Source organism: Gekko japonicus, unplaced genomic scaffold (assembly GCF_001447785.1).
Source record: "Gekko japonicus isolate JY-2015 unplaced genomic scaffold, Gekko_japonicus_V1.1 scaffold3960, whole genome shotgun sequence".
NCBI lineage: Eukaryota > Metazoa > Chordata > Lepidosauria > Squamata > Gekkonidae > Gekko > Gekko japonicus.
This window is the reverse complement of record NW_015173807.1, coordinates 28,424-42,316: the sequence shown is the minus strand read 5'-3', so window position 1 is coordinate 42,316 and position 13,893 is coordinate 28,424. Positions and strand designations below refer to the sequence as shown.

Genomic DNA, 13,893 nt, shown 5'->3' with positions numbered 1-13,893 from the left:
GACTGGATGGGCCATTGGCCTGATCCAACATCGTCTTCTCTGATGTTCTTATATCTGGGGCAAGTGTTGCTCTGTATTCTTGGTGCTTGGGGGGGCAACAGTGGGAGGGGCTTCTAGTGTCCTGGCCCCACTGCTGGACCTCCTGATGGCCCCTGGTATTTTTGGCCACTGTGTGACAGAGAGTTGGACTGGATGGGCCATTGGCCTGATCCAACATTGGCTTCTCTGATGTTCTTATGTCTGGGGCAAGTGATGCTCTGTATTCTTGGTGCTTGGGGGGGGGGACAACAGTGGGAGGGGGCTCCTAGTGTCCCGGCCCCACTGCTGGACCTCCTGATGGCACCTGGTGTTTTTGGCCACTGTGTGACACAGAGTGTTGGACTGGATGGGCCATTGGCCTGATCCAACATTGGCTTCTCTTATGTTCTTATGTTTTTGCCTCCCTGTTTCTCTGACGTGCTGCATTTCTGGATGCAAGGACTGCTTTCTGTATGGAGGAGGCTTTGATTTTGTGAGTGCCCACCTGCCGTTTGAACTGGTACCTGTCCTGCCACCTCATTGCTTAGCTTTAGATGCCAGTCTAAGGGGGGACACCCCCCCCCATGAGGCCCGTGTGGGCTGGTCGACTGGAAGCGTGCCTCTAATTTGCCAGAGGTTTGGGCTCATCAATGCGTTTTCTACAGCCGCTATTCCCATTTTTGTTGCCAAGCCGCTCCCTGGATCCACTTCTGATGCGAAGGTGGGCGCTAAACGCGTCTAATGAGCAAATGAACAAATAAAGAACCGATGCCATCTTTGATTAGGGGGACGAGAGCGGGGGATATTCAGGTAATGCCTTCCCGAGGTACACCTGCTTCCCGCCCCTGACTGTCAGGCGGGTCGTCGCCCTGTGCATTCAGAAAAACGGAACAGATGATTTATAATTTGTTAACAAATAAAACAAATGCATCACCTGTCGCAAGGAGATTATTATCCCCGTCGCATCCCCCCTTCGTAAGCACAGATGGCAGCCAGAATTGGTGCCGATCTGGATATTGTGCAATTGTTGTTTGCGAAGGAGAGGGTTCTCATCCGGGTCGATGGGGGGGGAGGTGCAAAAGGACAAAACTCGGACAAGAAATTAGCTGTTGTAGACTTTCTGGGTTGTCTGGCCGTGGTCTTGGCACTGTAGGACCTGACGTTTTGCCAGGAGCTGTGACTGGCATCCTCAGAGGTATAACACGGAAAGATGGAGTACTTGACACAGAGAGTACTCCATCTTTCTGTGTTATACCTCTGAGGATGCCAGTCACAGCTACTGACGAAAGGTCAGGTCCTACAGTGCCAAGATCGCGGCCATACAGCCCAGAAAATCTACAACAGCTAATGAACTCTGGCCGTGAAAGCCTTCGGCAACCTATTGGACAAGAAAGTTCCTGGCTGTGGGGATCTCAAGAAGAGAAGGAGAGGGGGATATATTTGCTTCCTGCCTTCTTCCCTCCTTTCTGTATTTATTCTGGGTGTTCTGCTGAACATAAGAGATTTCAGGACAGCATCTTTGGAACGAGTCCTGAGGAGCTGAAAGGAGCCAAACCGGTTGGTGAGATGAGTCTTTGGGAATTCGATTAGCCTTAGCTGATCTTCCAGGGGGAAAGGGTTGTGGCTCAGTGTTAGAGCACCTGCTTGGCATGCAGAAGTTCACCAGTTCAATTCCTGGCATCTCCATTTGAAAGAACCGGGTAGGAGGTGATGGGAAAGACTTCTGCCTGAGGCCCCAAAGAGCCACTGCCGGTCTAAATAGACGATATCGACTGTAATCAGGGGTCATTTCGTAGAAAAAGAGGTGCAGGAGCTCATTAGCACAACTCATTAGCATAACTCATTTGCATATGCCACACCCCCTGACATTACCGGAAGCGTGTCGGAAGGCAACACCCACCGCTCAAGCTCCACTGGACTGTTTTGGATTGTTAGCTATTGGGGGGGGGGGTGAACGTGCAGATCTGCCCTCACAGAGGAGGGAGAGCTTGTACCTGAATAAAACTTGGTCTTAAAGGTGCCACTAGACTGTTTTGGATCGGGGGGCCGGGGGGGGAGGCTCGGCAACTTACCTGGCTGCTTCTTGCTCTGACTGAGGGCTGCTGGGAGCAGGGGGCGGGGCTTGTTGCATGTGCCCGCCCCCTGGGCTCTTTACTGCTGGAGCTCCACTCCTGTGCGCTCCTGCAGGAAATGACCCCTGACTGTGATGACGGACCATTAATCTGATTCAGTGTAAAGGAACCTTGTGTGTTTGGGGAGGCGCTGTGGCCCAGTGGTAGAGCATCTCTTGGCATGCAGAAAGTCCCAGGTTCAGTCCCTGCCATCTCCAGTTCAAAGGATTAGGAAGTAGGCTTTCTGAAAGACCTCTGCCTGAGACCCCAAAGAGCCACTGCCCGTCTAAGCAGTGTGATGGACCAAAAGTCTGATTTAGTGTAAGGCAGCTTCATCTGTGTTTGGGAAGAGGCTGTGGCTCAGTGGCAGAGCATCTGCTTGGCATGAATAAGTTCACAGGATCAATCCCCAGCATCTATAGAGAAAGAAGGAGGGGAGCAAAGACTTAAAGCCTCCAAAGAAGGAATTAAGTTAACCGAGTACAAACCAGGGGGCCCAGTGTTAAAATCAATAAGTATACAGCATAAATATATAGGTAAAGGTAAAGGTTCCCTTGCTCGAAAGACCTCAGCCTGAGATCCTGCAGAGCCGCTGCCCTTCTGAGTAGACAAGACTGACTCTGATACTTTGATGGACCAAGGGTCTGATTCTGTAGAAGGCCACTTCATAATTTCAAGATGATCAGGGAGGGGGCTGTGGCTCAGGGGTAGAGCATCTGCTTTGTGTGCCGAAGGTCCCGGGTTCAATCCCCAGCGTATCCAGTTGAAAGGACCAGGCAGGAGGTGATGGGAAAGACCTCCGCCTGAGACCCTGGAGAGCTGTGAAGAGGGGCTGTGGCTCAGTGGCAGAGCCTCTGCTTGGCATGCAGAAGGTCACAGGTTGAATCCACGGCATCTCCAGTTGAAAGGACCAGGCAGTAGGTGATGGGGACGACCCTCCGCCTGAGACCCTGGAGAACTGTAAAGAGGGGCTGTGGCTCAGTGGTAGAGCATCTCTTTGGGACGCAGAAGGTCCCAGGTTCATTCCCCGGCATCTCCAGTTAAAAAGGACCAGGCAGTAGGTGATGGGAAAGACCTTCACCTGAGACCCTGGAGAGCTGTGAAGAGGGGCTGTGGCTCAGTGGCAGAGTCTCTGCTTGGCATGCAGAAGGTCACAGGTTGAATCCACGGCATCTCCAGTTGAAAGGACCAGGCAGGAGGTGATGGGAAAGACCCTCCGCCTGAGACCCTGGAGAACTGTAAAGAGGGGCTGTGGCTCAGTGGTAGAGCATCTCTTTGGGACGCAGAAGGTCCCAGGTTCAGTCCCTGGCATCTCCAGTTAAAAAGGACCAGGCAGTAGGTGATGGGAAAGACCTTCACCTGAGACCCTGGAGAGCTGTGAAGAGGGGCTGTGGCTCAGTGGCAGAGTCTCTGCTTGGCATGCAGAAGGTCACAGTCTCCGCCTGAGACCCTGGAGAACTGTAAAGAGGGGCTGTGGCTCAGTGGTAGAGCATCTCTTTGGGACGCAGAAGGTCCCAGGTTCATTCCCCGGCATCTCCAGTTAAAAAGGACCAGGCAGTAGGTGATGGGAAAGACCTCTGCCTGAGACCCTGGAGAGCTGTGAAGAGGGGCTGTGGCTCAGTGGTAGAGCATCTCTTTGGGACGCAGAAGGTCCCAGGTTCATTCCCCGGCATCTCCAGTTAAAAAGGACCAGGCAGTAGGTGATGGGAAAGACCTCTGCCTGAGACCCTGGAGAGCTGTGAAGAGGGGCTGTGGCTCAGTGGCAGAGCCTCTGCTTGGCATGCAGAATGTCACAGGTTGAATCCACGGCATCTCCAGTTCAAAGGACCAGGCAGTAGGTGATGGAAAGACCCTCTGCCTGAGTCCCTGGAGAACTGTAAAGAGGGGCTGTGGCTCAGTGGTAGAGCATCTCTTTGGGACGCAGAAGGTCCCAGGTTCAGTCCCCGGCATCTCCAGTTAAGAAGGACCAGGCAGTAGGTGATGGGAAAGACCTCCACCTGAGACCCTGGAGAGCTGTGAAGAGGGGCTGTGGCTCAGTGGCAGAGCCTCTGCTTGGATTGCAGAAGGTCACAGGTTGAATCCACGGCATCTCCAGTTGAAAGGACCAGGCAGTAGGTGATGGGAAAGAAGCTCCGCCTGAGACCCTGGAGAACTGTAAAGAGGGGCTGTGGCTCAGTGGTAGAGCATCTCTTTGGGACGCAGAAGGTCCCAGGTTCAGTCCCCGGCATCTCCAGTTAAAAAGGACCAGGCAGTAGGTGATGGGAAAGTCCTCCACCTGAGACCCTGGAGACCTGTGAAGAGGGGCTGTGGCTCAGTGGCAGAGCCTCTGCTTGGCATGCATAAGGTCCCAGGTTCAATCCCCGGCATCTTCAGTTCAAAGGACCAGGCAGTAGGTGATGGGAAAGACCTCCGCCTGAGTCCTTGGTAGGGACCCAGGGTCTGATTCAGTGTAAGGCAGCCGCATAGGTGTGGTCAACTTCTGTGTGTTCTAAATTGGCCTTTATGAAGCTATAAGAACATAAGAGAAACCAATGTTGGATCAGGCCAGTGGCCCATCCAGTCCAGAACTCTGTGTCTTACAGTGGCCAAAAATACCAGGTGCCCTCAGGAGGTCCAGCAGTGGGGGCAGGACACTAGAAGCCCTCCCACTATGCCCCCCCCCCCGAAGCACCAAGAATACAGAGCATCCCTTGCCCCAGACGGAGAGTTCGTATCTATACCTTGTGGCTAATAGCCATGGATGGACCTCTGCTCCAGATGTTTTTCCAATCCCCTCTTGAAGCCATCCATGTTTGTAGTTGCCACCAGTGAATTCCATGTGTTGATCATTCTTTGGGCGAAGAAGTACTTCCTTTTATCCGTTCTAACCCGATCGCTCAGCAATTTCATGGAGTGCCCACGAGTTCTTGTATTGTGAGAAAGGGAGAAAAGGACTTTTTTCTCTATCGGCTCTATCCCATGCATAATCTTATAAAGCTGCTTTTCCTCAGTATGTAAAAATGAAGGGGAGAAACTACAGTTCCGCCAATTGGTGTGCCCGGCTCATTACAGTCCTCAGAGCCAGTTTGGTGCAGTGGTTAAGTGCGGGGACTCTAATCTTGGAGAACCGGATTGATTCCCCACTCCTCCACTTGCACCTGCCTGGATGACCTTGGGCAAGCCATAGTTCTGACGAGCTGTCCTTGAAAGAGCAGTTCTTGAGAGAGCTCTCTCAGCCCCACCTACCTCACAGGGTGTCTGTGGTGGGGAAGGGAAAGGAGTTTGGAAGCCACTCTGAGACTCCGAGTGAAGGGCGGGGTATAAATCCAATCTCCTCTTCTTCTTCATTTTGAATGTGGAGCTGCGGCTGGCCAATATGTGGAAGGATTTGGGGAGGCTTTGAGGCCAAACCTGGGAGGAAACCAAGGGCGGGTTTTCTGTGTGGGAACGTGGCCTGTGCTCCGACTCATCCCTGCAGCGGAGTGTTGTTCCCGGATTACAGCTGGTCGAAATCTCACCCCTGTGACAGAGGAGGAGAAGCCACGGAGGTGGTACAAATATTACATCCCTTAAAACAGTGTCATTGTGACAAAATATCATTTCCCGCTCCTTGTCGTAGATGGGGGGGGGGCACTTCGTGTTTTCTTCCTATTCTCTCGATATCCTCTGGAGAGACAAGAAAATGCTTTCAAGTTCAACATTTAAATGTCTGATACTGCTAGTATTCATAAAACAAGAAGGTTTTTAAAAAAGAGGTTTAAAAGTACGGGGGGTTGGATTGAATAGCTTCAAAAAATGATCCAGGCATTAACCGCAGCTTCAAAGAAAACGGTTTTTCTTCAGGGTTCTGTCTCTCTGCTTTTCTTCCACCTTCCCTCCCAGGCGCTCAGGGCGACATGTGTAGCCCTGTTCTCCATTCTGCACAACACCCTCTGAAGTACTTCAGACGAGACGGGGCGACTGGGAGCCAGTTTGGTGTCGTGTTTAAGAGTGCGGACTCTAATCTGGGAGAGCCGGGTTTGATTCCCCACTCCTCCACATGCAGCTGCCGGTGTGACCTTGGGTCAGTCACAAGTTTGCTCGGAGCTGTTCTCTCAAGGGCAGTTCTCGAAAGAGCGCTCTGAGCCCCACCTACCTCACAGGGTGCGGGGAGGGGAGGGGAAGGTGATTGTAAGCCACTCCGAGACTCCGAGTGAAGGTTGGGGTATAAATCCAATCTCCTCCTCCTCCTCCTGATTCGGGGCTGCTGGACAGCCTGGGAGTGGCAGTCCAGGGAGCAGACGGGCCTCAGGGGATCGGGACCACAGCGGCTGCTATTGCTCCCGCCGGATGAGGAAAAGAAAGGCAGCTGCTGGGCTTTGCAGCTGCCGCCCGAGTGCAGCGCCACGTCGAGCAGCTGCAGGCCAGGAGTTCCTGGGAGGGGGACGACAGCCCAAGCCGGCCGCGCCTCTCCTTTCCCACTCCAGCCGGGCTTCCCTAACTCTCGGCTGTGCTGCGTCCCTCCCTCCCACCTTTGGGGGTTGGATGGGGCCTTTTGCGGGGCCAGGGACCCGCCAGTCTGTCCCCGCCCAGGTGCAGCGGCAGCGGCTTGCAGTGACCCATCCAGACGTCATGGAAAGGCTGGCCTCACCACTAGGCACTGGGTCCTTCTAGCTCTGGCGTCCGACGAGGACACCGGGTGTACCAGCTTTGGGGTGTCCTGCTCCCCTGGCCCACCGGTGCCCCTTCCCCACCTCCAGTATCTCCAGGGTTCTCCAGGGAGACATGACTCTTTTTTGGGGCCATCAAGTCGCAACCAACGTATGACAACCCTACCTTTGCGTAGCAACCCTGGTCTTTCTAAGTGAACATAAGAACATAAGAGAGGCCAATTTTGGGTCAGGCCAATGGCCCATCCAGTCCAACACTCTGTGTCACACAGTGGCCAAAAATGCCAGGGGCCATCAGGAGGTCCACCAGTGGGGCCAGGACACTAGAAGCCCCCTCCCACTGTTGCCCCCACCCCCCAGCACCAAGAATACTTGCCACAGACATAAGCACATGGTGGATGTGTTGTCTGATCCGTCCTGTTATTGGTGGGATCCACTTCCTAACGACTCTGATTCGGCCCTGCACCCCAAAGCACAATGACAGGTGAAACAGTTCTATGGAATCGGTCTCTTCGACCCACTGATTAAAGTCCCAACGGTGCCGCGTCCGTATAGGAAAAGAACAGCTAACCGAGGAAGGTCCCATCATGGGGGAAATGTGAGTTCCTTCTCCGCCCAAATCCATTTCCCGCCAAATCTCACCAATTACTCCGTATTGTACCAACACGGCTGGTGGGCATAAAGAGGTTCATTACCTGCACATTCAAAGTGTTTTGCTATTTTGGGAAAGAGGGTTGGGGGTGACGGGAGCACTTGAATGCCATTCTAATAACCAGAAGCTTCTTTTATTTGGGAAGCCTCCACATATCCCTGAAACGGCACACCTTTCATCCCCCCGCAGTGGGGAATCGCCCCGATTGTCAGCGCCACTGCTGTTCACCTTGGATACAAAAGTCACAAATTGAAAAGCTGTCAATGGAGGGAAGTTTGGAGCTGGGAGGTGAAATTGCAGGATGTTGGATGGTGCACTTGCTGCGAGCGGGCAGCTGCTGTATGCCCCTCCGGCAAATGCTGCCTATGCAGAACTTTCCTTGCCTCTTCCTAATCAGAGGAGGTGAAAGGTAATTAATGGCCCCGATCACATGGGCCGGAAAACGCGGGAGGGGGGGAAGCGTGGCTGTTTGCCCCGGAGCAAATTAAAGCACAGCAGCCCCATCACACATCCCATCGAGTTCTCGTGGTTAGGCCGTTAGGCGCCGATCACACGGCTATCCTGAAGCACAGCAAAGAAGCAACGTGGCGCAATCACACCGGCAATCGCTAGGCGCCGCTTCCATGGCAAATGAGATTTTTTCCCCCACTCGCCGACGTTTGTGCATGCACTGTTGGGCGTTTGTGCGCATCCTGTGGAGACTTTTTTAAAAATCTGGTTTGCGACGGGACATGGACAGGCACCGGATGCCATGGGATTCAAGCGGAAACGTGATCAGCCGCCCGCCCCTGCCCCACAGTTTCTGGAAACTAGTGCACTTTCTATTGGGTGCAGTAAAGAAGAAGCTGGAGACCAACTGGTGATGAAGGTGCATAAAGTGTACTTAGAGATAATGGTGAATATTTACACAGAGATATACAGACTGTCTTACAGCATAACATACCTTAGTTGGAGAGAACTAAGTCCCCCACCCAGCTTATCAAGCTGATAGCTTATATACCAACCCCAGCCAATCACTAACAGGATACATTAATTACCTACTCTAACAATGCTAGAAGATATCACCTGGTAGTTTAACACCTGACCGTAATTGCCTTAACCACTTAGCATGACAGCTAAGACTTACATATAGATCAAACTGACCTAGATCCAGTAACTGCTTGCTACCTCAACCTAGACATATATCTCAATACTTTCTGCAGTAGTTTTTTACTCCACATCTCCGGCGGGAAGCCACGGGTTAGCCACGGGTGCACTACGCTTCCCAGATGTTGCGGTGTGACCGTACACCGAAAATCCGACTGTCATTCGTGTCTTTAGCGCGGCAACTTCTCCGTGTGAACAGTGCCGACATTTATCTGTGGAAGAGAGAGGAGAAGATGGAATGCTTTCGCAGTCTGCCAATTAACCGCCCGGCAGAAGTTGCTTCTCAGAACCAGAGCTCCCAACATTTCTCCTGATCGGCGGACGCGATTTGCCGTTTCCTCTAGAACTGGCTGTATTTACAATTTTGCTTCTCTTGCGGAAGGCATTCATAACTTGGAAATTTCATAAATATGCCAAACCGGTATGATTTTATATGCTAACCAGCTTATAAATGATGCATTTGATATTGTTTGAGTAGTAAAATAAAGTTTAGGCTTGATGAGGAAGGAAGCATTGTATATATTTCAGTATGTCCACAAATTGCCGTATGTTTTGTTTAAAGCAAACATCTCCCCTGTTCCACTGCGGCTTCAGATTTTCTGCAATGCTAGTTCTCTAGGTTAGAGGTGCGTGGTCTTTGTACGAATGGTTGAAATGGGGAGGGGGGTCCGGTTCTCAAACCTTCTTTAGCCCTGCTCACTCCCTTGGGCTGCCTAGCCCAGGACTGGCTGTTTTGCCTGCCCATGTGTCTCCAGAAAAGATGCCAACCTCCCAGTGGGGCCTGGGGATTCCCTGAATTGCAGTTTATCTCCAGATTACAGAGATCAGTTCCCCTGGAGAAAAAGGATGCTTTGGAGGGTGGACTTTGTGGCATTGTAATTGTTGTGGCCCAGATGGGGTGTCACCTGACGCTGCCACCACTCTGGTTCCAGGCTCCCTTGAGAAGGCCCAGAGCACCCTCCCAAGACCTTCAGACCTCCCTTTTGGCTGAATAATAGGCGTGAGGACCAGGCAGAGTGAAACAAGGAAAAGGTTTATTTTATAGGAGGTCAAACAAACAAGGTGCAGGAATAATAACAGTAAGTGGGTGAAAAGAAAAGAAATCAGATGTCCTAACGCGTCTAAATATACTGTCCCTAGCTCACTATCTCGAGTGGCCTTAGACTACTCACCCTTCTCTCAGGATGAAGGTTTCCTCCTGCAGCAGCCTTCCTTCTGGCCCTGTTCCCTGGGAAGAAGAACAGGTTCTCCTCTTGCACCAGTTATTTTATTCCCCAGCCTTCTTCTTCCCTAGTGGCCAAAATCGGCGCCAGAACTTCCCAAGGCCTTCTGGGGTTTGTAGGCCCAGCCTCCCCCACTGCTAGCCAGGCTCCCTGGGCCTACTAGGCCTCCGGTGGCACAGCCCAGTTCATGACAGTACCCCACTGAGGTCCTTGTCCTCCCCAGGCTCCATCCCCAAATCTCCAGGAGTTTCCCTGCCTGGAGCTGGCAACCTTACCCCTTCCAGCCTCTGCTGATGGCTAGGAGGACATGGCAACCCTACTCTCCACTCCAGAGTCTCCAGCAAAGAAAGGCCAGTCCCAACACCTCCAAAAGCAGAGCGTCTCTTTACACATTATAGAGAATACCTGTACATCTTGCCTACATGTGCATACACCTGTTTGTGAGAAAGAACCAACATATATTCACTTTATGAATGAAACTGGGCACCCGTACCTGGGTATACATGCACTTTCAATCATACTATCACCTATGCATGTCTTGAATGTAACATGAGAATTACTCAACGCGTAAGTGGTCCATCCGTCCAGCATCCTGTCTCACACTGGTTGGAACTGGTTGGCCAGCAACAGGGCATAGAGACTGAGCCCTTCATTAGAGCATCAGAAGAGCCCTGCTGGATCAGACCAATGGTCCATGTAGTCCAGCATTTGCTTCACACAGTGGCCAACCAGTTCCTCTGGATGGCCAACAACAGGGCAGAGAGGCCTCCATAAGAACATCAGAAGAGCCCTGCTGGATCAGATCAGTGGTCCATCTAGTCCAGCATCTTGCCTCACATAGTGGCCAACCAGTTCCTCTGGAGGGCCAGCAACAGGGCAGAGAGGCCGAGGCCTTCATAAGAGCATCAGAAGAGCCCTGCTGGATCAGACCACTGGTACATCTAGTCCAGCATCTTGCCTCACACAGTGGCCAACCAGTTTCTCTGGACGGCCAACAACAGGGCAGAGAGGCCTCCATAAGAAAATCAGAAGAGCCCTGCTGGATCAGACCAATGGTCCATCTAGTCCAGCATCCAGTCTCACACAGTGGCCGACCAGTTCCTTCAGAGGGCCAACAACAGGGCATAGAGGCCTCTGCCTGATATCACTGCCTGGCTCTGGGATTCAGAGGATTAGTGCCTCTGAATATGGAGGTTCCCCTCAGCTGTGTTGGGACACACAGTCCTGAGTCATGAAGGTCTTTGGAGGTCTTAGTCAGCACCTTGAAATGAACCTGGGAACTAATTTCTTTTCCTCTCCTTACCACCAATGTTCCCTCTAAGCTGTGGAGTCCTGTGAGCAAAAATTCTACTTTGTGAGCTACCGGCATTAAAGTTGTGAGCGAGCAATTTGGCTGCTGCATGAATTAGTTTGCTCTGGAGCCATCCTCCCTGAGCGAAGACAAAAATGTGTGAGCCAGAGGCTAAAGAACTGTGAGCTAGCTCACACTAACTCAGCTTAGAGGGAACACTGCTTACCACCATCCTGTTATCCAGCTAACTGTTGAGTAGGAGTAGAAAAGACCAAGAGTCCAATAACACCTTCAGGTCTAGCAACATTTGTGGCAGGGTAAGAGCTTTCAGAAGTCATGGCTCACTTCTTTCAGTATCTGAAGATGAACACGGCTCCCCATCTTGTTGACTAGGACTTAAACATATTCCTGCCCAGGGCTATTGACCTCTTAAATATTCTTGATTAAAAACCAATTACATTTAAATATCCTGGCATCATATAAAGCTTCCAAAGAAAAACACCCGTAAGGCTATTTGATCTTTGGCATACCTGTAGAAACTCACCTGCATGGGGCAAGAAGGTCCATTCTTTCTGTGTACAATGCCTTCCGTGCCTGGTTAACTGGGGAAAAATTCTATGGGAGGGAGTTGAATTGACAGCAGGACATGTGAAAGGAATCTGGGTGTTCTGGTTGATCACAAGCTAAACAGGAGCCTGCAGTGCGGTGTGGCTGTGAAGAAAGCTAATGGAATCTTAGGATGCAGAAGCACTGTGTCCAGATCGTGGGAGGTGGTAGTTCCGTTCTATTCTGCTATGGTCAGGCCTCACCTGGAGTCCTGTGTCCAGTTTTGGGCACCACATTTGAGAAAGGATGTTGACAATCTTGAGCGTGTCCAGAAGAGGGCAACCAGGATGGTGAGAGGGTTGGAATCCAAGTCTTACGAGGAAAGACTGAAAGAGTTGGGTATGTTTAGCTTGGGAAAGAGAAGGCTTAGAGGGGACATGATTGTAGTCTTCAAGTATTTGAAGGGCTGTTATGTAGAAGATGGAGCGGATCTATTCTCTGTTGGTCCGGATTGCAAGACTAACTTCAAATGGGTGGAAATTACAAGGGAGTCGATACCGGCTAAATATCAGAAGAAACTTCCTAACTGTCAGAGTGGTTGAGCAGTGGAAAAGTCTGCCTCGGGAGGTGGTGGATGCTCATTTGCTGGACGTTTTCAAGCGGAGGGTGGACAACCCTCTTTCGGGTATGTTGTAGGTATGTAGGGCACTCATTCGGCTCTGCTCCTGCAGAGTGCAGGGGGTTGGACTAGATGACCTGCAAGGTCCCTTCCAACTCTAACATTCTATGATTCACCACAGACGAATAGCTACACCAGTGCCTGGTGTATGCCACACCTTCTTCTTCCACTCGCATGGGCTCCTTTGTTCTGGTGCACGGCGCAAATTTAAAACTGCTTCTGGACTGATTTGGGTCTGTGTGTTTTCTACCCTGGCGCATTGCTCAACATGTACCTTGTTTCCTCCGTTACAGTGTAAATAATGTTCCATGCTGAGCCAGTCTTATCTTGATGAGGAAGTGGAGTCGACTTAATTAACCCAGATTGACTCGGGGCGCTTAATCCGTGCTCAGACACACTAAACCACCACAGATTAGCAGAGCTTCTTCCTCTGAGCTGAGATTAAGCCTGAATTAAGTGTAACCGTAGGAAAAGAAACTCACTCTTTATCCATCGCTGGAGTGTCTGATGGGCTGCTTGCCGGTGTCGAAAGCCAGCATTTTGGCTTCCGTAAGAGAGGGCTTCTTCTGGAATCTGTGGCAACACACGGGGATTGTGACAAAAGCATTTCCCAGGAGACTTTGGTGCCTCCACAGGGTGGGTGTTGAGGGGGATGCAAAGGGGAGGGGTCCTCTTGCAGAACCGGGTGTGGTGGTGTCTTTTGACCGCATGCAGCATTGTGAGGCTGACAGAGGACAACCATGTGATGCTTCCGAAAGGGAGTGTGGGGAGATGGAGAGAATGGACACAGAGAGAACATTTCTGCCAGTTTGGTGTAGTGGTTAAGTGCGCGGACTCTAATCTGGGAGAACCGGGTTTGATTCCCCACTCCTCCACGTGCACCTGGCTGGATGACCTTGGGCAAGCCATAGTTCTGTCAGGGCTGTTCTTGAAAAAGAGCCGTTCCTGTCCGAGCTCTCTCAGCCCCGCCTGCCTCACAGGGTGTCTGTTGTGGGGAGGGGAAGGGAAAGGAGATTGTCAGCCGCTCTGAGACTTTGAGTGAAGGGTGGGGTATAAATCCAATCTCTTCTCTTCTTCTTCACTCAGAATCTCAGAGTGATTTACAATCTCTTTTTTAATCGCTTTCCCTTCTTCTTTCCATAACGGACACCCTGTGAGGTACGTAGGGCTGAGAGAGCCCTACCTAATCCAATTTCTTCTTCTTCTTCTCCTCCTTCTTCTTCTCCAATCCCCTCTTGAAGCTGTCCATGCTTGTAGCCACCACCAGTTCCTACAGCAGGGAATTCCATGTGTCAATTACGACACCAGTCTGGTGTAGTGGTTAAGTGCGCGGACTCTAATCTGGGAGAACCGGGTTTGATTCCCCACTCCTCCACTTGCACCTGGCTGGATGACCTTGGGCAAGCCGTAGTTCTGGCACAGCTGTTCTCTCAAGAGCAGTTCTCAAAAGAGCTCTCTCAGCCCCACCTACCTCACAGGGTGTCTGTTGTGGGGATGGGAAAAGAAAGGAGATCGTCAGCCGCTCTGAGACTCTTTTGGGTAGTGATGGGCGGGGTATAAATCCAATCTCTTCTTCTTCTCCTTTTTCGAAATACTAGA

General features: G+C 51.5%; 1 non-coding gene across 1 annotated transcript; it reads left to right on the top strand.

Moving 5' to 3' along the window:
* The first annotated feature begins 3,374 nt into the window (after positions 1-3,374).
* On the top strand, positions 3,375-3,446 carry TRNAP-GGG. The gene has a single exon. It is a non-coding gene; the product is annotated as a tRNA-Pro (tRNA).
* The last annotated feature ends 10,447 nt before the right edge of the window (positions 3,447-13,893 follow it).